We start from the raw sequence: 22,375 nt of genomic DNA, 5'->3' as shown, positions 1-22,375 counted from the left end.
TAAAATCTTGGCTGGTGCATTCGGCGTGTGTGACTGCCTGTTGCTCCCTCATTACCCTGGACGCTACGCTGCTTTGCGGGGGCAGGCTTCAGACTCCAACATCCACGGGACTGCGAGGACCACGGAGCATTGCGCTCCCTCAACTGTGCTCACCTGATTCCTCTTTCCGGTCACGCCCCTGCTCTCGCCCCGAGCTTATATCAGTCTATGTCCTAGCGCGCTAGCGGTACGCGCGCGGGACGACGCTCGGGGCGAAGACCGGGCAAAGAGCGGGCCGTTTGTGGCCGTTAGAGGACGGGAGAGGCTGGGCCTGGGCCATCCCCCCTGGACCCCTGGGAATTTTGGTGGATTGTAAGGATCACCATCTAAGTTCACCTGCAGAGATGTCAACAAGAGAAACAAGGAGCAAAAGTGCTATTGCACTTGCGCCCACACCAAAGGGAACATTGGACAACTATTTTGTGAAAGCTGGGTCCCTGCTAATCGAGGATATTACGCTCCTTGAGAGGCGAATATCCCAAGAACTGGACTGGGTGCGGAGATCGTCCTTGGGTGCCTTGGCTCAGGCAAAATCACCTATGGTAAGCTTAGAGCTCACTGCGCTGGACACAGGGGCGGTTGGCACAATTAGTCCTTCTGGAATGTCAGACTTTTCAAATTGTATTTCCCAGTTAAGTAGGAAGGACCCCAGCGATCTTGCAGATATTAGCATGTTAACTCTCCCACCTGCTCAACCCCACCTCATACTTAATACAAATCCTACGCCAGACCCCGACAATGCTAACTTCGCTCTCTCAAAAATAAATAAGCGAAATGGGCCTAGAGAAGGAGCCATCTCGAAAAATACAGCAGGGACCAAGCAGAAGGCTGTGCGAAAGCTAAATATCCCAAAACCCTCCCTGAATCCACTGCCAAAAAGCTCCGGTTTAAACATTAGGGAAAAAATGCAAATAGATAGATCTGAGGACACACGCTTTAATCAGCTTGGTGAGATAAGCAACCAAGCTGAACCAAATCTGCTTGAGTCCATCGAGGAGGATGTCACCCTTGCAGACATTGGTGGCCTCATAAGAAACCTTTTAAGCCCATTGGAAGAAAGGCTAATTAAAATAGAAGCTAGGCTAGTGGTCATAGAAAAATCAACAGTCCAACTAGCTGATAGCCTGAAAATAATTAATAATGGTGGGATAAAGGTTCCTGACAGGGAAACAAAAAGGGGGTCGTCTCAGCCTACAAAACGGACCAAAGGCGCTACGCACATAGTGCGCCAGTCAACAACTATCCCATCTGCAAGTACTAACACTCATCTGAAGGCAAATGCTCCGACAAATCATGCAGATCAGTCTAATGATCCCTCTTCCCCTCCAAACAGGGTTAATGAAGCTCGGCAAAGTGACTGTGTTCCGATCAATTTATCGAACAACGGGGAACTAAAGACGGGGGGCGAGAGCAAAAGACCAAATCCTGGACCAATACACCTTCCACCAGAAGCAGCCCCATACACTGTTGTTTTGGCAGGGGTACCAGAATTGAATCCTGCCTTAAAAGAATCCACCGCCTCCCTTAAAAATAAGGTAATAAATTGGCTATGTACACATAGACCGCTCCCAGAAGGTATTCTAAGCCCAGTTCTCATGGTAAGAAGGGTCCCATGGCTGGGCAGTTCAACTAAATCCATAAACGGTGACTGTGTTATAGTCAGTTTCAAAGATCAAAGGACCGTCCTGCATATATGTGGATGGGTCCCAGAGGAAGAAGGGACTACTATCCAATCTTTGCCGCTCTCCTTTTTTTACCCCCCTCTAGCATATGATAGAGAGGATGAGATCAGGGAGGCTTGGATACAAAGACCGGTCGGGTGGGGAGAATCCAGAAGAAGGGGTCCTTCTTACCACCATAGAAGCCAATACCAAGGGTACCCCGAAATTAATGTGCAATACACACATTCGGAGAGATCGGGTGGAGGGTTGTTAAGAGGATGGAGAGAATTACCCAACTCTCGAAGACAGGAGTTAGCTCACTATACCCCCAACATGATCGACGAGGGATGGGAAATCTGTCATAGGAAAGGTGGCAACTGGGGCATAGCTGAGTAAAATTACCACCCCCGGAGACCCATTCAGCAATGTCAGCAATTTTACTTTCCAACCCAGAATAGATATAGCCAACTTGACATGGTGGATTGACTGCCCACACACACAAGCGGGAAGTCTAATCCTACAGTGTGGGAGGTTGAGGATGAAACTAGTCTAGAAATAGAGTCGCCCAATATCCCGGAACACCATGGGGCCTTGAGCAATTCCATTGGCGAGCTAGGTCAAAATGAGGAGGAAGAAATAAGCATCCCCGTAACATTCCTAGAGACCACGACAAGCGACAAAGGGAATGCTTACATTCATACGACCACTTTGAATGATAGGCCCCCCCCATTAAAAATATTGTCATGGAATGTTGCTGGTTTGCGAAACAAGTCTGACCATCAGGAATGGATTGAATACATCGACTCCAAAGACCTATGCTTGTTTCAGGAAACATGGGAAAGAGAGGAACACGCGAGGCAGGGATTCGCAGTATTCTCCATTCCTGCGAAATGGGGAGGAAGGGGGCGCCCATCGGGTGGACTTGAAACCTGGGTTGCAGTTCACCTGGGATGCAAGGCCACGCGTTTTCCTGTGGCATCAGAAGATATACTTGTGGTACTACTGGAATGGTCCCATCGCTGTAGACTAGCGGTGGTAAATGTATATTCAAGGCCAGTTACTATCTTTCAGGAGTCCCCCACCATCGATGAATTAGCGGATCTTTTGACCGAACTCCCAAAGGGGCTGCCTTTTGTAGTAGGCGGGGACTTGAATTCTCACTATGAGCCCCTGCCAGGTCTCCTAGATGGGGCCCTATTAGAGGAAGAGACAAGATGGCGAGTACCATCGATAGTGTCTGTCCCGCCTAAAGCTTGGAGCCCACTGGCAGTACAGATTACAGCCCTAACTCTGAGATATGGGGTTAGGGCTTGTAATGGACGAGTCAAATCCGATATCCCAAGCAAACCCACATTTAATCGAAAAGGCAGTGAATCAAGATTGGACTATATCCTAGTCCAACTATCCCTGTGGTCGCATGTCATCGATTTTAGGGTCACCGAGAGAGAAGACAGCGACCACAATGCCCTGGAATTGGACTTTCTCCTTCCTGGACGGGACCCTGGGGAAGCTGAATCATCTAAGACAAACCCCGATTTAGTCCTTGAAAGTAATAGGAGACGAATCAAGTGGGAAAAAATTGCAGCAAGTAGAGCAAAGCTCCCCCAGTTTTACAATAACTTAATCCCCATTTTGGAGAACATGGCGTTTTTGAGTGTTGAACCCAGTACAGGGGATACTAACAAACAAATTTGGCAGAACCACGAAGAAGTCGTAAAGACTTTGTCCTTGGACCTATTCAATAATGGTCCTAGGAGGGGGAGTGGAAGGAATCAGTGCACTTGGTACAACGCACTGTGCCGTAGAGCAAGGAGAGATCTCTTGTCGAGTATTAAGAATCGCAAAAGCAGGCAGGAGATTCAAGCCAGGAGACGTGAATACAAGAAGATGATTGCCAATGCTAAGGTCGAATGGGAGCAGAACAAATGGGAAGAACTTGTCAGCTCCCCAGCTTCTATGGATTCACGGAAGTTCTGGCGAATCGTGAACTCAGGTTCAGGGGATCTTGCTCCGGCAATAGAGCCAAATATTTCTTCCAAGTCCTGGCAAGAGCACTTTCAGTCTCTGTACACAGAGGAGCCAGGCCATGCGGGCTGTACCATCATTCTGCCTGTCCATAATTATGTGGAATGGGACCCATTTACTCTCAGGGAGATTCGGGATGCCATAACAGGCTTGTCATCTGGAAAAGCGCCTGGCTTGGATGGCCTCCCTGGCGATCTTTACAAGCAGGAGCCAGATATATGGGCCCCTTATTTCCTGGTGCTATTTAATGCGATTCTGAAGGGCATGGAGGTGCCCTGTACTTGGCTGGGCGCAGAGGTGGTTCCGATCTTTAAGAAGGGCTCGCCCCTGCTCCCATCCAACTACAGGCCCATCAGCCTGATAGACGTGTCGCAAAAACTTTTTGGAAGGCTCATTTTAGACCGTTTGCAGAATTGGATAGAGGAGACCGCCGTTATGAGCCCTTATCAGGCCGGGTTTAGGAAGGGGGTATCCACTATGGATCAAATGTTTCGCCTTAATCTTATTTATTGGAGGACAGCACTTGTGGAGGGGGGCAGCTTGTACACGGTATTCGTGGACTTGCGGGCCGCCTTCGACCTGGTGCCTAGATCAAGGCTTTGGAGTGTCTTGGGCGACTTAGGAGTCCCGCCAGACATCCTGGCTATTCTGATCAAATTACACCAGGACAATTTTGCGCAGGTCAGGTGCGGAAGGATGGGGGGCCTAACTGAAAGATTCCCCGTTGACAGGGGGGTGAGGCAGGGATGTGTGCTTGCACCCACCCTGTTCTGCCTCTTTGTCAACGGGGTAATCGCCCATCTCTCCAGGCTAGAAGATATTGATGCTCCCAAATTGAATGGCAGCAGGGTTCCTGCCATATTGTTTGCAGATGACACCCTGCTGCTGTCCAAATCCCCCATGGGAATCCAACGGATAGTAGACGGGTTCCTGAAATTTTGTACTGAGAGGGGCTTAGAAATCAACGCCTCCAAGACAAAATTCATGATTTTGAACCCTACCCCCTCAACACGTCCCAACCCTTTGTTAGGCATGGTGCGATTGGAGAGGGTTTCCACATTTGAATATCTGGGGGTAACCTTAAACGAGAAAATGACATGGGGACACATACGATTAAGGCAAATTTGAAACTTTCGCAGAAGGTCGGGGGGATCCTGCGAATGATGGGCAAATCTATATATCGCCCACTGGGCCCCATGATACAGATTTATAAATCCCAAGCCCGGGGTTCAGTTGTATATGGGGCGGAACTCTGGGGCCATGTTTTTGTAAAAAATCTAACAACTACAGAGAACAAATTCCTCAGGCAGCTAGTGGCTCTTCCCTCTAACACCCCACTGCTTCCCCTGAGACTCGATTTAGGTCTAAGGCCAATTGCCGAGGAGCTAGGTCTAAAGCCCTTAGCTTTCTGGCGACGAATATGGAGCAGCCAGGATCTTAGTGACTATAGAAATGAGCTTCAGGAGTTCTTGGCACTACCAAATATTAGCAACATCCCCTGGCTAAAACATATAAGGACCTTATGTGAAAGCTTAGGTCTTCCGGAACTATGGACCGATCCTGCTAATTCAAGTAGGAGGACCTCAGGAAAGGCGCTCACACAACTTTATTACCAGTCAAAGCTGACTGCTGATCTAGGTCACATACGGGCGGGATCATTGACCCACACATTTATCCAACTGAAAGATTCCTATCAATTGGAAACTGTATTAGACGGTATGGGTCCTGTGTTGGCAAGAAAACTCTACCTACAGTGGAGGTATGGTTCTCTACCTCTGAGGGCCTTCACTAGTTTATGGTCCCACCCCTCAACAACAGAGCAATGTCCAGCCTGCACACACCCCCAGGAGAATGATTTACATGCGGTCCTTTTCTGCAAAGCCTATGAAAGAGCTAGGAGGTATTGGCTCCTACCTATCCTCAAAAATATGGGCTTCAGGAAATATCTCCCTGCATTTAGAAACCTCAAAACCGATTTGTCACCTCCAATTGTTTTTGCTGTGGCAAAGTATTTAATGGCCATGTGGCGTGTTCGATCTCGTATTCTAAAAGAGGGGGGGATTGTTTAAAGCTATAAGATATTGTTTATCTTTTTTTAAAAACTCTCAATGTTTGATTTATGAAATTTTTGAAACTATTTGTAAATGAAATGAAATTGTCCAATGTGTTGAAATTTTTTTTTTTTTAATTTTAATACTTCCTATGTATTTATATCTTTGATGATCTAAATGATCGAGAATAAAGATTCTTTGAATTTAAAATATCATCCATATAAGCAGACAGTTTACAGTCCTTACCTCAGTATTTAAAATCTACCGTGGCTGATTTCTGTCTGAATTTGTCCAAAAGGTGTTCCAAAGATAAAACAAAAAGCAGTGGAGGTAGAGGGCAGCATTGTCCTTCCACTCATATTAAAGGGAAATTTGAAGAATCTAAGTGGTAAATGCGAAGAAACCTAGTAACTAAAATAGTGATTTTCGGGGCTTGATCCAGCAAAAATACTGTTTTTAATAAAGAATAGCTGAATCAATGCCTTTGAAGGCACTTCACCATAACTTCCCACATCATCCAATCAAAGACAGTCTCTGCATCTAAGGTAATAGCCACAGTGCTTGACTTTAGCTTTGAAGAATTGACATAGTTAACAACGTATTGTAGCAAGAGATGAGAATTTAATTAAGGATGAGGACATTTAAAGATATCAATACTATCTTCTTTACACTTAAGTTGTATTAGTTTAACAGGATCATCATAAATAGTTTTGTCTCTGTAGATGACCTTAAATAGACAAGAAAGAGTGGGGACGGATCTGAGTGGTGTTTTGGGGGCGTTGTGAAATATTTGGCTCCCAAAGGAGAACAGGGGACTCGCTCCCCCATTCACCATTGCACCTTAAGGCCCGATGCGCTAAAGGCGCCCAGCAGTCCTGCAGCACAGGACAGACCTGAGTGGTGTTTTGGGGCATGTGTGAAACATTTGGCACCCAAGGGAGAACAGGAGTCTCACTCCCCCATTCGCCATTGGGTCTGAAGGCGTGGGTGCTGACTTGCTCTGTACGGGAGCGGGGCCTCCACCCGATGTGCTAAAGGCACCCAGTACTCCCACAGCGCGGGATGCGCCTGAGCCAAGTGTGGGCCCGTCCGCACCATTCATAGCCTGGAAGAGGCTGGGCAGGGCCACCTCTCTACATCAAAGGTCCCAGTCTGGCTCAAACAAGTTCCATGGGGAAGAAAAGGATAAGTGCCAGGACACAGGAGGAGAACTAATTAACACTCTTGACTTCGTTTTGGTGAGAGCCGCAAGTGTATTATCAAAAGAGATTCAGATTATGGAGAGGAGGCTCCCAATTGAGGAGGTAAGGAATGACCAGTGTATCAACAAAGTTCCCCCCTCTGTGGATGCTGAGGTGGATTTGGATGCTGAGATAGAGATGGCTCCATCAGGGTTACTGGTGAGTTCAGGAGGCCCTCTGGAAAAGAAAAAAGGGGAGGGTCTAAGCAAAGTACTGCACCCAAATCCAAGAACCCAAAGATGATCATAATTTACAATCATCGCTTATTGTGAACATTGAAGACGTTTGTTGCAGACTAGAGACCATTTTGAACATACATTTACAACCTATATTGAGTAGATTAGAGGTAATAGAGCAGCGTTTATCTCAGCTTCATAATTATAATGGGCCCCCTCAGATTGCATTAACTGGAAACACGGTCACTCCAATGAACCCACTTGCAAATCCCTTCATGCCAACTCAAGGTCACAGTGATGCAACTAGGGAAGTGAATGAAGCTGTCCCATCCCAGCTAGACAACTTGGATCCCCCTAGTGAGTGTAATTTACATTCAAAGGCTGGACAAAGGGTCTCTCAAATACAGATAGGTCGTGATAATGTAATCTCATCCTTGTCAATAATCCATGCTAAAGAAGACCAAACATTTAATCCAGTTAATTCCCACCCAGCACAGTTAGATCCATCTTTCAACCTACGGGTGGAAGTGAAAAGTCCCTGGGGTGATAGAGCCATGGGGGGAAGCGGAGAAGGGAACAGTTTTTAGATTTACCCCAGGCCAGTTGACCATATTTTGTGGTCTTGGCTAATGTTCCAGAGCTTAAACAAAGCAGGCTGAGACCACAGAGCAACTAATAGGGAAAGGGTTAGACTGGCTGTCAAAGTTTACAAGAGGGCCTCCTCAACTACAGAGGCATATTCTTATGGCTAGAAGAGTAACGTGGGAGTGAGCATCCCCTAGAAACATATTAGAGGATTGTGTTGTGGTGAACTTAAATAGCCCTAGGCTAGTGAATAATATTATTTCTCAACTCCCGATTGCACCATCTGTGAACTTCCATATATTTGCTCTCCCATTACCCCATTTTTATAGACCAAGTTCTGTAAAGGAAGCTCAGCATTTTAGCTCTTTGAAGAGTAGCAACTTCATATTGCTAGAGAACACTGTCTAATTTGGAGGACTGTGATTAACTGACCACTTATGGCAATAAGGTTAATGAAGCCGAGGGAGCTAGGGTAGCTGCCTCGAAAGATAGGACCAAGGTGGACAGTCTTTCAGATCTCATAAAGTTAGCAACCTGGATCATAGCAGGTTTAAAGATAAAAAAGATAACCTGGACTCGATAAGGGAGCTGGGAAAATATGATATTGTTTGCCTCCAAGAAACATGGGAGGTGGCGTCGGCCTTTGTTGAAGGTTTTCGCTCCTTTCAAACACCAGCCATACCGGCCAGTGTAGAGCGGGCTAAAGTGGGAATCTTGACACTAATTGCTAACACATTTAAGATGAAAGTAATAAAATTCCTAACGCCTTCCCATATTTTCACTTGCTGATATGTGAGGGGCCTGGGGATAGCGATATGATTCTCTAAAGTTTCTAGAATAATTCTGAGGGAGGTAAAGCCCAAGGGCTGGCAGCACTGGAAAAGGCATTGAGTGATATTACTTCTAACCATCACAAGGGTGTGGATATACTGTGGATGGCTGATTTTAATGTTAGAACCTATTTAAATAAAGATAGACCGGTGAGTGGCCTAACAGATTCTGCAGGAGAAAACATGACCCACTACATCCATAGTTTATATAGGAATGCTTTAAGTAGAGTGTTCAGGAAGTGGAATTTAGGGATTTTTAATCCTACCAATCCTAAAACTGATACAATGGATGCTGCATTCGGTAGCATAGATAAGGGTTCAACAATTGATCATGTAATCGCTTCAGAAGTACTTATTGGGCGAATAATGACAACCCAGGCTTCATTTTTAGGGTTTAGTGATAACGCCATCCTTGAGTTCACTATGAGAGGGGAAGGCACCTGTGAAAGAGCACAGGACAATGTACCAAAAACAATTCTAGCAAGGAAGAATGGATTTGCCCTAAAATGGGCTAAAGTGGACAAAGAAAATCTCCTAGCTACAGTGTTACAAAGGAAAAGGGAAGATGTCAAATCATGTTTAGACCCTTATGGGATCCCTGGTCCTATGAGGCAGATGTTTGAAAATGTTTTAATAGAAATAAAATCAGAAATGGTAAGACCATACTTGTCAGGACCCAAGTCAAATGACCCAAACATCCTTGCCTAGTAGGTGCTACCTCTGTTATCTGTAGAAAAGGACATTGCTTGTCTTGGACGGAGCTGTTACATTTATGCTCCTCCATGATGTCCGGAAGCGGTTAAGTCAGCGCTTCAGCTTCCATGCCTTGAGCGCGAGACCCAGAGCAACGTTTAAGGCTTGCGCTCAACCACAGCTGATTGCTCTTCACTAGAGCCGTTGGTGAGGAAGGAGAGTTTCCAGTGCGTTCCGCGTTTCCTAGAGTTAGTGTAGTTTAGTATTCACGTTTCGTTGTTCGACAGCAGGGTTAGAATTAATTAACCAGCATCGGGTCTCAGTGAAAGCATTTAGGAAATGTATTAACTCAAGTCTTCGTGACCTTCGCAACCCTCCTGTCACATTTCAGAGCTACTCGCCTTGAAGACACAGAGGTTTCCAGTCACGCAAGTACCACTAGTTAGAAAACAACAATAATAATTATGGTTTAAAATATATGTAGAGAGAGCACTTACCAGAAATTTCTGTTTCCACTGGGTATTCATTGTTTCCGTGAACCTGCTGAATAAAAAAGAAAAAGGTGTTAGTTTATTATTTGTTTCTCAGTAATTAGAAGGATAATAGAGTGTACATGATTCAGTTTTAGAGTTCACTTAGTTGGGAATTTTCAACTAAGAAGACGCTGCGCAAAACTGTAATTGGTGTCCATGTAAAGTTCAAGTAACGCCTCTGTTAAGTCCATATATAAACCTCAGATCTCTTGTAGAGCCCCACCAGGAGCAGCCTCCCTGCTGCTCAGCCAATCTCTTCCAACTCCAACTCCTCCAGTCCCACACACTCAACATTCTAAGTGACATCACTCATGGCTGAGCAGCAAGGGACAGCATATTAATAAGGAAGATGCACCACAACAACAATAGGTTATAACACATCTCCCTTCCTTACGAAAACTAAGCATAAAGATATAAATGCATCAAATCAAGATATCACCAAAATACCAATGCTTACATAAACAGGAAACAATAAGAAAATACATTATGCAAGTAAATATACATCAAATCAGCAAATACTCGCAAGAAAATATCTATAACAAAAGAACAATGAACCCCACCCCCCCCCCCCTAGGGAAACTGATTAGATGGGTACACACTACCAACAAATTAAAAGTAATAGGGTAAACACACCACCCTATAGGGGAATACACCTCCCTTAGAAACTACAACACCTCCCTTAGACTGTAACTGGGAAAAAAAAAACTATCCCTATGATACTCCAAAATTCCAAATACTCCAAAATTCCAAATACTGTAATAGGGGAAAAACACCTCCCTATAGGGGAAAAACACCTCCCAAAGATTCTCCGAACACTGTAATAGGGAAAAAAAACTTTCCCTATGATACTCCAAAATTCCAAATACTGTAATAGGGGAAAACACCTCCCTATAGGGGAAAAACACCTCCCAAAGACTCTGCGAACACTGTAATAGGGAAAAAAATCTTTCCATATGATACTCCAAAATTCCAAATACTGTAATAGGGGGAAACACCTCCCAATAGGGGAAAAACACCTCCCAAAGACTCTGCGAACACTGTAATAGGGAAAAAACTTTCCCTATGATACTCCAAAATTCCAAATACTGTAATAGGGGAAAACACCTCCCTATAGGGGAAAAACACCTCCCAAAGACTCTGCGAACACTGACTCTGCAAACACTGTGATAGGGAAAACACTTTCCCTATGATACTCCAAAATTCCAAATACTGTAACAAAGGAAAACACCTCCTTATAGGAGAACACACCTCCCTAAGAAATTAAGCAAGACCATAAAATAAACTGTAAAATAGAATGAATAATAACTATAAAACATTTAAAACTGTGCACTCGCCAGTGAGCGACCTCTCACCCGAGTAGAATGTCCTCGATGGTTAAGTGGAACTACCATAAATCAGAAGTCAAAGTCACCAGGAAGTATAACCATTAAACAAGTCCACTGTTAAAGTATTGAGTGTTCCAATGCAATATGCGCCAATGAAAAAAAAAAAAAAATGAAGAGGAGCCAAGAGCAATAAGTCAGCGTGAAGAACTACTCCTCAACTGAGCACTGTGTACCTACCTGTAGTAGGTAAGAGTTAGTTGCATTACACACATAGAATAATTAATCTTGGCATGTTCAGACCTTAGTAATTGTTTATTTTGTTAAAGGTGATAAGAATGTAAAACAAACCTGCGCAACCAATTAATTGAAGAGAGGCAATAGCTCAGTCTTTTAGGGGTACGTAATATTAGTGGCAGAATCTATCAAAAGAATTAGCTAGGATTGTTTTAGAATTAGTAATGGTGTTATTTATGTTGCAGGGCCCAACCTGAGAACTGCGCAAGAAAGTACAAGAAGTAGCGGTTCAGAGAGGACTCCCAAGACTAGAAGACAAAGCTGTCTCTTCTTTATCCCATTCCCCCTTTCCCCCTGGGAGTTCCTTCATTCTCCTTGGAAATACTCTTGGGGAGCGTGGAGGGGAACTCACAGAGGCATTGGGAAAAGACTTCATTCTGCTTCCGTGAAGTGCCGGGGAAACTTCAAGTAAGACTCTTGACAATACTCCAATAAAAATCCGCCTGTAGTTGGGTAGTTTGACACCTCCTGTACAAAGTCTTTATCTAATTTAACAAAGGCCCTACACATGGTCCCTAGAGATGCCTCAATGATCCGAGCCTTAAGGGCCAATTAGAATCAGATCTGAGAGAGGAGATTAAAGACTTTGAGGGAGGAAGCAAGGAAAGATCTAAGACAAGCTACTTCTTTAAAGGATGCCAGAGGTTTCTGGAAGGTTGTGAATACCTCATTTTTAAAAGAGGTGTCTGGCCTTGCCTTAACGTGGAAGAAGGGTGGATTACTTATTTTCAGTCAATCAATCAATCAATCAATCAATCAATCAATCAATCAATCAATCAATCAATAAATCAGTCAGGGTCTTGTCACAGCTACTCACCTGTGAGGGTCTCAAGGCACTGGGGGAGGGGGGCTGATGGTCACACTGGGTGGAGGATCATTCAAAGAGCCAGTTCTTTAGGTCCTTCTTGAATTAGGTCAGCGATGCGGATCGCCTGAGGTGGAGGAGCAGGGGGTTCCAGGTCGTGGGTACGAGCTAGGAGAACAAACTTCCTCCCATTCTGGTCTTGTGGATGCTGGGGACGGAAGCAAGGGTGAGTTGAGAGGATCAGAATTGTCTGTCGGGTACAGTGAATACGAGGCGGTGGTTCAGGTATGCTGGTCCTTCATCATGTAGAGATTTGTAGGTGTGAGTGAGGGGCTTGAAGGTGATTCTCTTGTTGACTTGGAGCCAGCAGAGTTGTCAGAGGTGTTACGGGATGTAGCGGGAATGTTGAGGACCAGTCTGACTGCTGTAATTTGACCATTCTGTAGTCTCTTGAACTGTTTCTGGGTGATGCCGGCATAGAGTGTGTTACAGTACTCAAGTCTGCTGGTGATGACTGTGTGGGTAACCATATTTATGGATTCTGTGGGGATCCATCTGAATGACTTTTAAAGCAGGCAGAGGGTGTGAAAGCAGCCTGAGGAAACTGCGTTGATTTGGTGGTTCATAGTGAGCGATGAGTCCAGTATGCTGGCGAGGTTGCAAATGTGATCCATTGGGATGGGGGATCCCAGAGCGACTGGTCACCAGGAGTCATCCCAAGATGAAGGGGGGTCCCAGGATGAGTACTTTGGTCTTTCCTTAGTTGAGCTTGAGGCCGCTGTCTTTCATCCAGGTAGCAACGACCTTCATTCCTCTGTGGAAGTTGGTTGTGGCGGCTGTGGGTTTGTTGGTGAGGAAGAGGATCAGAGGAAAGCATTTTTAAAAACACGAAGGAATTAATGACTGCCGAAGCGAATCCTCCAGAAGGGATTAATAATGGGTGTTTACATTTTGAGTTGGCTGAGCTATCATGTGCTATTGCACAGTGAAGCCTCTTAAAAGATCCAGGCCCACATAGAGTCCCAGTAGATATCTTTCCGGAAGCACAAGATTTATGGATCCCCTTATTGTTGAATGTTTTTAATGCTTTAGCAAAAGTGTCCCCCCTCCCGGACTCGTGGAAACATTCCATAATTATTGTAATATATAAAAAGGGAGATAAGGGTAATCTGAAGAACTACTGAGCAATATCCCTAAATGATAGCACTGCCAAGTTGATGGGTCGCCTAGTGTTAAATACGCTGGAAGATTGGCTTGAGGATAAAAACAAATTGCTTAGGGTACAGTATGGATTCAGGAAAGGCAGAAGGACAATAGATCAATGCCTCCATTTGAGACTAATGGTGGCCAAATATACAAAAGGGAAACAGGATCACTTATACATGGCTTTTATGGACTATCAGCCGCTTTCAACTGTGTGGTCCTTACTAAATTGTGGGACAACATGAAAGCCATGGGCGTAGATTTGCAAATAATTCATTTTATAAGACAGCTCTATGCTAGGGCCACAGCCTCTGTTAGATATTGTAAGGAGAGGGAATGTACAAAACATTTTACTATAGAGCAAGGAGTGAGGCAAGGATGTTTGGAAGAGGCTCTAAAGGAGCGCACAAGATATGTCCCATATATTGCTGCATCCCCTCTCCCGATTTTCCTCTATGTGGATGATGCAGTGTTCCTGGCGAGAACTCCAAGACCACTGCAGAGACTCATAGAGGAGTATACTAGTTTAATAGCCTCGTTGTGTCTACATGTTAACAAGTCTGAATCAAATATTGTGATTGCAGGCGCATCGCTGAAGAAACTACCGGGTTTTTATTCATCACAGCGAAGGGTTGAGTTGGTGGATTTGTTTTTATAATTGGGTATTTTATTTGATGGTAAATACCTCTGGAAATATATGGTCTCAAATAGAGTACTTCATATGAAAAGAAGTATTACAGCCTTATTTAACTTTTCCAGGAAACTTGGGAATAAACTAATACCGGAAATGTTACTCATCTTTAAGGCAAAGGCAAAAGCCATAGCCATATATGGGGCAGCAGTATGGAGCAGATGTAGAGCCATTGCAACTCATAGAGGACACATTTCGAAAAAGACTGCTTTTGCTGCCTAAAAGCAATTGTATTTATATATGTCATATTGAAATTGGACTTCCGCTATTGGCGATGTATTAGGCTTGGCGCCACTGTTATTATGGCATTCTGTATGGCGAAGGCAGTCGGTGTAATTGAATCAAGTATTATGGGACTGCCTTCAACTGGATCGAGCAAGGGAGATTGTGGATAAAATATATGGGATATATGCTGTTCAAACTGGGTCTAAGTGTTCTATTTGGAGCTCAATCAATTGCGTCTGTGCCTAGGGCCTCGAACCTATTGAATATCTTTAAAGCAAAACTGTTAACCTCGGGATCTCTCACTTGAATGTTACAGGGATTACTTGTATTCACAGTGGGCCCAAACAAATTGTAGCAACAGGCAACCAATAAAAATAGCCCAAAGGAAAAGCCTGGATGGTAGAGGTATGTGCCTTCCGGCTAGCAAGGTTCAGGACCGTTGGGGCTACACCTGGATGGTCAAATTTGATAACAACACAGTCCCCACTATAGGTTTTAGGTGAAGGTCCCACCCAATCAACTCTTCTGGCCATGATGAGCCTATGTGATAGTCTATAACCTTCACTGCCCAATAAGGACAACCAATGGGCTACTCTATTCCTTAAAGTGTAATAGTTGTCTTTAGTTCCATGCTTTAATACAGGATCCCTGGTAAGTACCACTACATAAGGTGCTGAGGCAGGAGGAAGATTCAGTGAAACATGCAGGGAAAATGATCCCTCCTCACTTTTGGTAGTGCCTGCCTTACCCACTCCTGACCCAGCAACCATTTGTTAGAAATGGGGGTTTCTAGTTGGCAAGGGTTTGCACCTTTGTTCAAGTAGGGACCCTTCCTTCTAGTCAGGATAAGGGAGTTACACTCCTAAAATAACCCCTGCTCACCCCCTTGGTAGCTTGGCACGAGCAGTCAGGCTTATCTTAGAGGCAGCGTTTAAAACATTTGCACATAACCAACAGTAATACAGTGTAAGCGCTACAAAAGGACACCACACCAGTTTAGAAAAATAGCCAATATTTTTATATACTTAAGACAAGACCAAAAACGATAAAAATCCACAATACAGTACTTAGAAATCTTCAGTTATCAAAATAAACTTGAAAAACAGTTCCTAGAAGTGAATAGCTCCATCTGGGGCTATCACGGCATCGTGAACAACAAACTCAAACAGTCCTGGCTGACCACTGTGTCGCGGGCCAGCTACGACGTTGGGAAGACCCGCAAAACAGTTCCTTTAGAAATGCAGGGTGTCGGCGACCTCTCGTTGAACTCCGAAAGCACGACGTCCGCAGGCGTTGGTTCTGGAAGTCGGTGCAGGAGTCGTCGGGCCCTTGAAGTCACACGCGTTGCAGATCGAACTCCTTGCGGTTGAAGTCGGGTGCGCAGGCGTCGGCAGGTGTCGGGTGCTGCTTTGCGAATTGCTGCGGTGCGGCATGCTGTGCCCTCAGGTCACGGTGCAGATAGCGGCTCGGTGAGACCAGGGCTGAAGTGCGAAGTGATGCGGTGCTCGTTGCTGTGCTGGCAGGTCACGGTGCAAGCAGCAGCGTCATCATTGCTGAAGCGCTGTTGTTGGTTGATGAACTGGAGTCGATGGCGCTGGTGTTGGTAGGCCAAGGCTGCGGTGTGGGATGAGGACGGTGCGTCGTGTAACTTACAAGCGGTGCCCTTGAACTACGGTGCAAGCAGCAGCGTCGATGTCGGTGTGAAGCTGCATCATCGGGGATACCAGGGCTACGGTGTGAAGCGAGGCGGTGCGGAGTGCGGTGCCCACAGGTCGCGGTGCAAGCAGTGGTTCGGTGTCGGCATCAGCTGGCATCATCAGTGAGACCAGGGTTGCGGTGTAGTGTTGCGGCGGTGCCCTCTACACTGCCTTCGGCACACGGCATTGGTGGCGGCGTCGTAGACTGCGTTGGGTTGCTTTTCTTCTGTTGCAGCTCAAAACACACAGTCCCCAGTGCTGAGGGCAGAAGAACTTGAAGACTTTGCTGTTCCTGAGACTTCTTGAACAGGGAGCAAGCTCTTCCTCAATCCCTTGGAGAAACTCACAAAAAGAGATTGCAGAAAGTTCAGTCCAGTCCTTCCACTGCCCAAGACAGAAGCAACCACTGCAGGCCAACACAGCAAAGCGCACAGCAAAGTGGAGAAGCTGTGAGCCGGAGAAGCTCACAGGTTCTCCAGCTCTTCTTCTTGGCAGTCTTCTTGGTCCAAAAGAGTTCTAAAGTTCTGGGGTCTGGGCCCCAATATTTATACCACCAAATCCTTTTTTCTCTGAAGGCAGAGAGTGTCTGTACCCAGCCAAAACCAGTTCTGTCCTCACTGGTGCAGCTTCCTGGCAGGGGGTGGAGACGGCATTGTGCAAGACAGACCAGGCCCATTTAGGTGCAAGTAAATCTCCTCCCACTACTCTAAATGCAACCCAGGTCTATACAGCCCAGCCCTGACCCATCAGACTTCTGGAACCACTGCTCCTCTCCAGCCCCTGTCATGCAAAAACCAGACATGCAATACACAAACCTAGCAGAAGCACACTGGATGGTTAGGCAAGAAAATACCTACTTTCTAAAAGTGGTATTTCCAAACACAGAATGTAAAAATCACCCTCACTAAAAGATGCATTTTAACATTCGGAGTTCAGGCATACTAAACTTTATTTTCCTACCTTGTTCCCAGGACCGGTTATGTTTATAAGATGTTATAAACAAACTCCCCATTCTTTCCCATGGGAACAGGCAGCCTTGCAATGGTGAAAAACAAAATGCACTGTAATTCACCACCAGGGCATGTCACACACAGCAGTACATATCCTACCTCTAACATACACAGCACCCTGCCCACTGGGGTACCTTGGGCCTACCTTAGGGGTGACTTACATGTAGAAAAAGGGAAGGTTGGGGCCTGGCAAGTGGGTGCACTTGCCAGGTCGACATGGCAGTTACAAACGGCGCACAGACCCTGCGGTGGCAGGTCTGAGTTAACTTTTCAGGACTACTTCTGTGGGTGGCACAACCAGTGCTGCAAACCCACTTGTAGCATTTAATTTACCAGCCTTGGCACTCTCAGTGCAATCTACTAGGGCCTCACCAGTAAATCAAATATGCCAATCAAGGAAACACCAATCCATAACATAATTTACAACAGGCGCATTTGCACTTTAACACTGAACAGCAGTGAGAAAGTGCGCAGAGACACTAAACCAGCAAAAACAGAGTCAAAACCGGGAGGTCAGAGAGCAAAAAGACAGGGGAAACACGCCAAAAGATGCCAAATCTAACACAATTGAATCACATAATCATTTTTGGTTGAAGGAAGGCTCAGGGGGCCCACATAAGTTATGGGATAGTGCCAGCTCCTGAATAGACAACAAATTAATAGGATGTACTACAGGCCAACCTTGCAGGGGGCGTTGTGTGGCTATAAGACCCAACTCAGGCTCCCTTACAAACTTAGGACCCGCTTGCCCCACCCGCCCCGCCCTTCAGGAGCAGTAGTCGCTGAAATAACATTAGGCAGTGTCTGAAACAAGTTGATTTACAAAACTCTAAAAATTAGACTAGCCTCAATTGAGGAAAGTTTGTCCAGACATTTAGCGAAAAATCTGTTGCCCCGTCCTCAATCAGTGACTGCAGCAAGGAAACAAATTCGCTATTATTATTAATAATTTCAGAGACTGAAGTGAGGGGCTTATCTATCACAGAAGTCTGACCTTCTGTACCCCCCTTTACTCTCGTCCCAGTCCGACCAGCCACTGTTTTTCCACTTTTTTTGCTTGTCTCGCACTTTGGGGCTGGGGGAACATAATCCTCAGATAAATTGCTCGGCCCAGCCTCAGCCGCTTATTTATAAACTTCAGCAGCAACAACCATGGTGGCAGCTAGCTGGGTTGAGCCAGACCCTCCAGCGGCACCGTTCAATATATTGTTAGGGGCTGAGATAATGGGGTATTCAGAAATAACATCATGGGTTACAACTGAAGCAGTTGGGGCAATACGAATGCCTAAATCTTTTTCACAGGTGTTGATTTCATCATTAATTGCCCTGCCATTGAAGATAATTGAGAAAGGATTGGTCATTTTGAAATCCCGGACGTGGTACAATCATTTTGGGCAACCCCTGAATGTAAAGTCCCCATTTTAGCAGGTGTGTTTTCCCTTTGGCCCATCTCGGTATAACAGGTGGTATCCCACTGTCCCAGCAAAGGCAGACCAGCTTACCTGCTCTTAGGCGCTCGTACAACAGAAACAGGCCAAGTCAAGGAATTATTAGAAAAATATTTGGCCCTAAACCAAATCAACCTTACCGGGGCATAACCCCAAAAGCGAAATCAGTCACTGACAGGCACAGGATGGGCCCACCCAGCGCGCATCCCATCATAGCTGGCGGAGGGCAGGAGGTAGCTGATAGGAGGCCCATCCTTCAAAAGGCAGGGAAGATAGTGCCTGTAATCCTGAGGCAGCAGGCTGAGGAATCCCCACACACAGCCTCTCGCACCTTAGAGAATGTCCAGGCTCTATGTATCACATCACAGCAGGTGATGGTGCCTGTAATCCTGAGGCAGCAGGAAGACTCAGTCCCCAACACACAGACCATGTCAGTTTCTTCTTCTCCTTATCAGGTGGTAGTACCTTCTTCAGTTCAGTGCACGCAAACAATAAAAAAGGTATAAATGTATCCCTTGAGGCTTTGGATCTTTATTAAAAGTTGAGTGCTTATGATCCAGTGCATGAGCTCTCTGAATGCTCAAATTAGAAGCTTCTAGCACACCAACCATTTTAGGAATATACTTCTTTAGGAATGCAATCATGTTATAATCTTCAGATGATTCAGGAATAGTGTCATCCTAAGAGCATTCCTCCTGTTCCTGTTTTCATAGTCTTTAGTGTGCTTTTATAACTGCTGAATTTCAAAAGTCATTTTATCATCTTGAAAATGATTTATTCTCTGCTGCTCAACCTCAGTAATCCTTTCCTCCAAACTTTGCGTAGTCAAAGTTTTTTTTTACCATAAATGGCTTCAAAGTTTAATTGTATCCATTTGGTACGGCAATATTAAAGGAAGAGGAGATTTCCGATGTGACAGTGGGTCTTCTTTAACTATCTTACTGGAGGCTGCAGTGGCTTCCTTATGAGGTATAGCAGAAGTATAAGTTGTAAAAAGATGATTTGAGTATGTTAGAAGCCTCGATTTCCTTACCAGCATTATAAACCTAGAACTACCCATGAATATCCCCACTGTCAATTAAGTTCTGCTAGGCAGAGAATAAAGACCTCTAACGGACCAGGAAGAACCATTAGGGCTCAACTGAACTATATTCAGCAAAAGTAGAGACTCCCTAATTCTGGGAGGATGTATGCAGGAATATTAGTTAGATTCTCCAGGTAGAAATCAAGCCTTGGATTAGTTATTTTTGGGAAGGTAGAAGACCTGTGAAATTTAACAAAAGGAGTAGCAAGCTGATCCTGCTGGAGAGGTTTGTAGGAAGTGGGTACCAAAAGACGCTCCCACTATTGCTGAGTGCCTAAATTCAGTGATATATGCTTTGCAAATGGACACCTCCTCAGGGTCTTTAAGAGGATCACAAGTTTGGAGGCCATTGATTACATGGTCTGAGGAGAATCTGGTGGAAAGGTAAAGCTTTAGGTCCCATGATTACACCAGACCATGAACTAGTAATCAAGCTGGTCTGGTTACGTTTGGAAAAGGTCGACAATGTCTTCCTAGGCTTGTAAACCTAGGGCCCCATACGGATCAACAGGGCGACATCATGGGGGCCGAAGGTTTGTGGCTGGAAGTGAAAAGGTGAATGAGGACAAACAAAATGGAGATGCTATAACACAAGAATGTCAAATTCATGTTAAAAAAGTCTCTGTAAGACATTAAGGATAAAAAATGGGAATTTCTTCAAAAAATAAATCAATATGCAGGTTAACCACAACCATCCTAACTAGAAAAAACAGAAACACCAAAACCCAAGGTAGCCATCTCAGGTCCCATCATTTTATAGAGATTCAGTCCTGTAGATTATGAAGCGCCTTTACTTAATTGCAATAAGATCATATCTCTTGTGTGTTTGATACAGTCAGCTCAAAGGCACAATACACATAAAATATAACAGCAGTATTCGCCTACAACTGATGAAAGGAAAATGCTGGCATCCAGAATAGCTGACACATCCCTTGGTTCTGACTGTAATGCAAAAACATACCAAAATGTGATGCATAGTCTTATTGTCTTTAAAACAAACCATTAGGTCCTGCAGTTGTTCCTGTCCCCAAAACAGCACATTGTATAGCTCGCACATCATTCTGTAACTGGAAGAAACACCAACCATCATTGACCCGGTTAAGACAGAGCCATTCAGAATATTGCCATTTTCCACAGTCACTGAGCGATATTGCTGACAGGTTGCACAGTTTCATTATTGCTCAAAGTCCCAGATGAGGATGCTAGTTACAAGAGACTCAGATATACCCTGCCTTTGTGACTGAAGCAAGTCTGGAATATTTTTAACACTTAGTTACCCAGAGTCCTATCCTTACAGTGTAAGTAGCATGGAGACTGCATATTTCATGGTCAATGAACATTATGGGCTGTAAGTTGTGCTGGAGATGAAGATGTAATTACTTCTACATTTCTCTTCCTTTGTTCCAGTAATTGCTTATAAGGTGGTACCACAACAGAAACAGTATCATCAGATTAAAATGTAAGTTCTTAACCAGCCTACTGTGGGCTGGAGAATCCATAATACATGATGTAAGCATTACCAGCATCCTTCGAATGTTTCCTCTCTCTTGGTAAAACAAGACCTGCTTTAGCTTCCTTCTCTGCATCCTTGATGTCCTCTGCTAACCTGCCTGGCTTGACTTGACTTGAGGGTTTTCCATTGGACATCAACTTTGGGAGATGTTGATAAAGATCCCTTGTTTTTTAGGTTCCGTGATATACCTCTACTTACTTCTAGTGGAGCTCAGATTGATGCAGGCATTTGGAATGCTTCTCTGCTGTTCTGCTTGCTCAAATGTTCCCTGGTATACTGTGCATGGAGTACAGGCTAGGATCTTTCTGCTAAAACTTCTATCACTCTTCCTCAACTGGGCAGTTCTGCACTTCCTGCACTCTTCCTTTGTGTCTTAGTGAGCCAACCCATTGTTTTCTGTGGGCTCACCAAGGGTTTTTAGCTGCAGATGTTCAGCTTCCCAGGGTCATCTTTTTTGTGTCACTTCTGTGTTGGTTTCTGCTTTCTGTAAAGCTCCCTCGGGGGTGCTTACTGGCTTTTTATCCCTATTGCCTGATTGTGCATAACTGTTCCACCATGCAATAGACAGGTTGGATTTATTTTGCACATTCTCTTCCTTGGGGCCTACTTCAGGAAATTTGGAATTACTTGAAAGATCTGATAATTTGCTGCGGAGCTTCTGCCCGTTTCTGGTTCTACAAGCTCAGGCAGAGGATTTGATTAGAGCGCTTTGTCTCTAGATGCCTGTGGTGTCATGGACTGTCTTTTTGGCCATGTACCCTTCTTTCTGTGGCCTTTCTGTCTTACAGGCCCACTTCTGGATCCCATTGTATTGATGACCAGGGACATTGGTCTTGTGGTACCTGGGCTGATTTGAATTCTTAGGTCTTGTTCACTTTGACTTGGTATTTAAAACTACTTGCCAAGCTTTCAACAAAGCTGAGTTCCACGGAGTTTTATGCAACTCAGCGGAATTCCGCATAGTGCAACTCCCTGAACTCTGCCCACCCCTATACATAAGTCACAACTAAGGTAGGCCCTAGGTAGCCCATCGGGCAGGATGCTGTGTAAATAAAAGGTAGGACATGTACTGGTAATGTTTGCATGTCCTGGTAGTGACCAGCACCCAAATTTGTTTTTCACTACTGTGCGGCCTACGCCTCTCATAGGTTAGCATTGGGAATTCCTAAAAACACTTTTAAGCTGCGATTCCTGATTAGAAAAGTGTAGCTGCATTATGTTTCATATCATTGGAATCGTAATGGTA

General features: G+C 44.9%; 1 long non-coding RNA gene across 1 annotated transcript in view; it reads right to left on the bottom strand.

The window, feature by feature from the left end:
* The window catches only part of LOC146805358 (uncharacterized), a 135,932-nt gene that overhangs the window by 78,294 nt on the left and 35,263 nt on the right, over positions 1-22,375 (bottom strand). The window contains exon 2 of the long non-coding RNA XR_014967830.1: positions 9,799-9,844. This is a non-coding gene — a long non-coding RNA (uncharacterized LOC146805358). The remainder of the gene's footprint in view (positions 1-9,798; positions 9,845-22,375) is intronic.

The sequence above is a fragment of the Triturus cristatus genome, chromosome 8, assembly GCF_964204655.1.
Source record: "Triturus cristatus chromosome 8, aTriCri1.1, whole genome shotgun sequence".
Lineage (NCBI taxonomy): Eukaryota > Metazoa > Chordata > Amphibia > Caudata > Salamandridae > Triturus > Triturus cristatus.
Note: the sequence above shows the minus strand (reverse complement) of the source record. Positions and strands in the feature narration are given on the sequence as shown.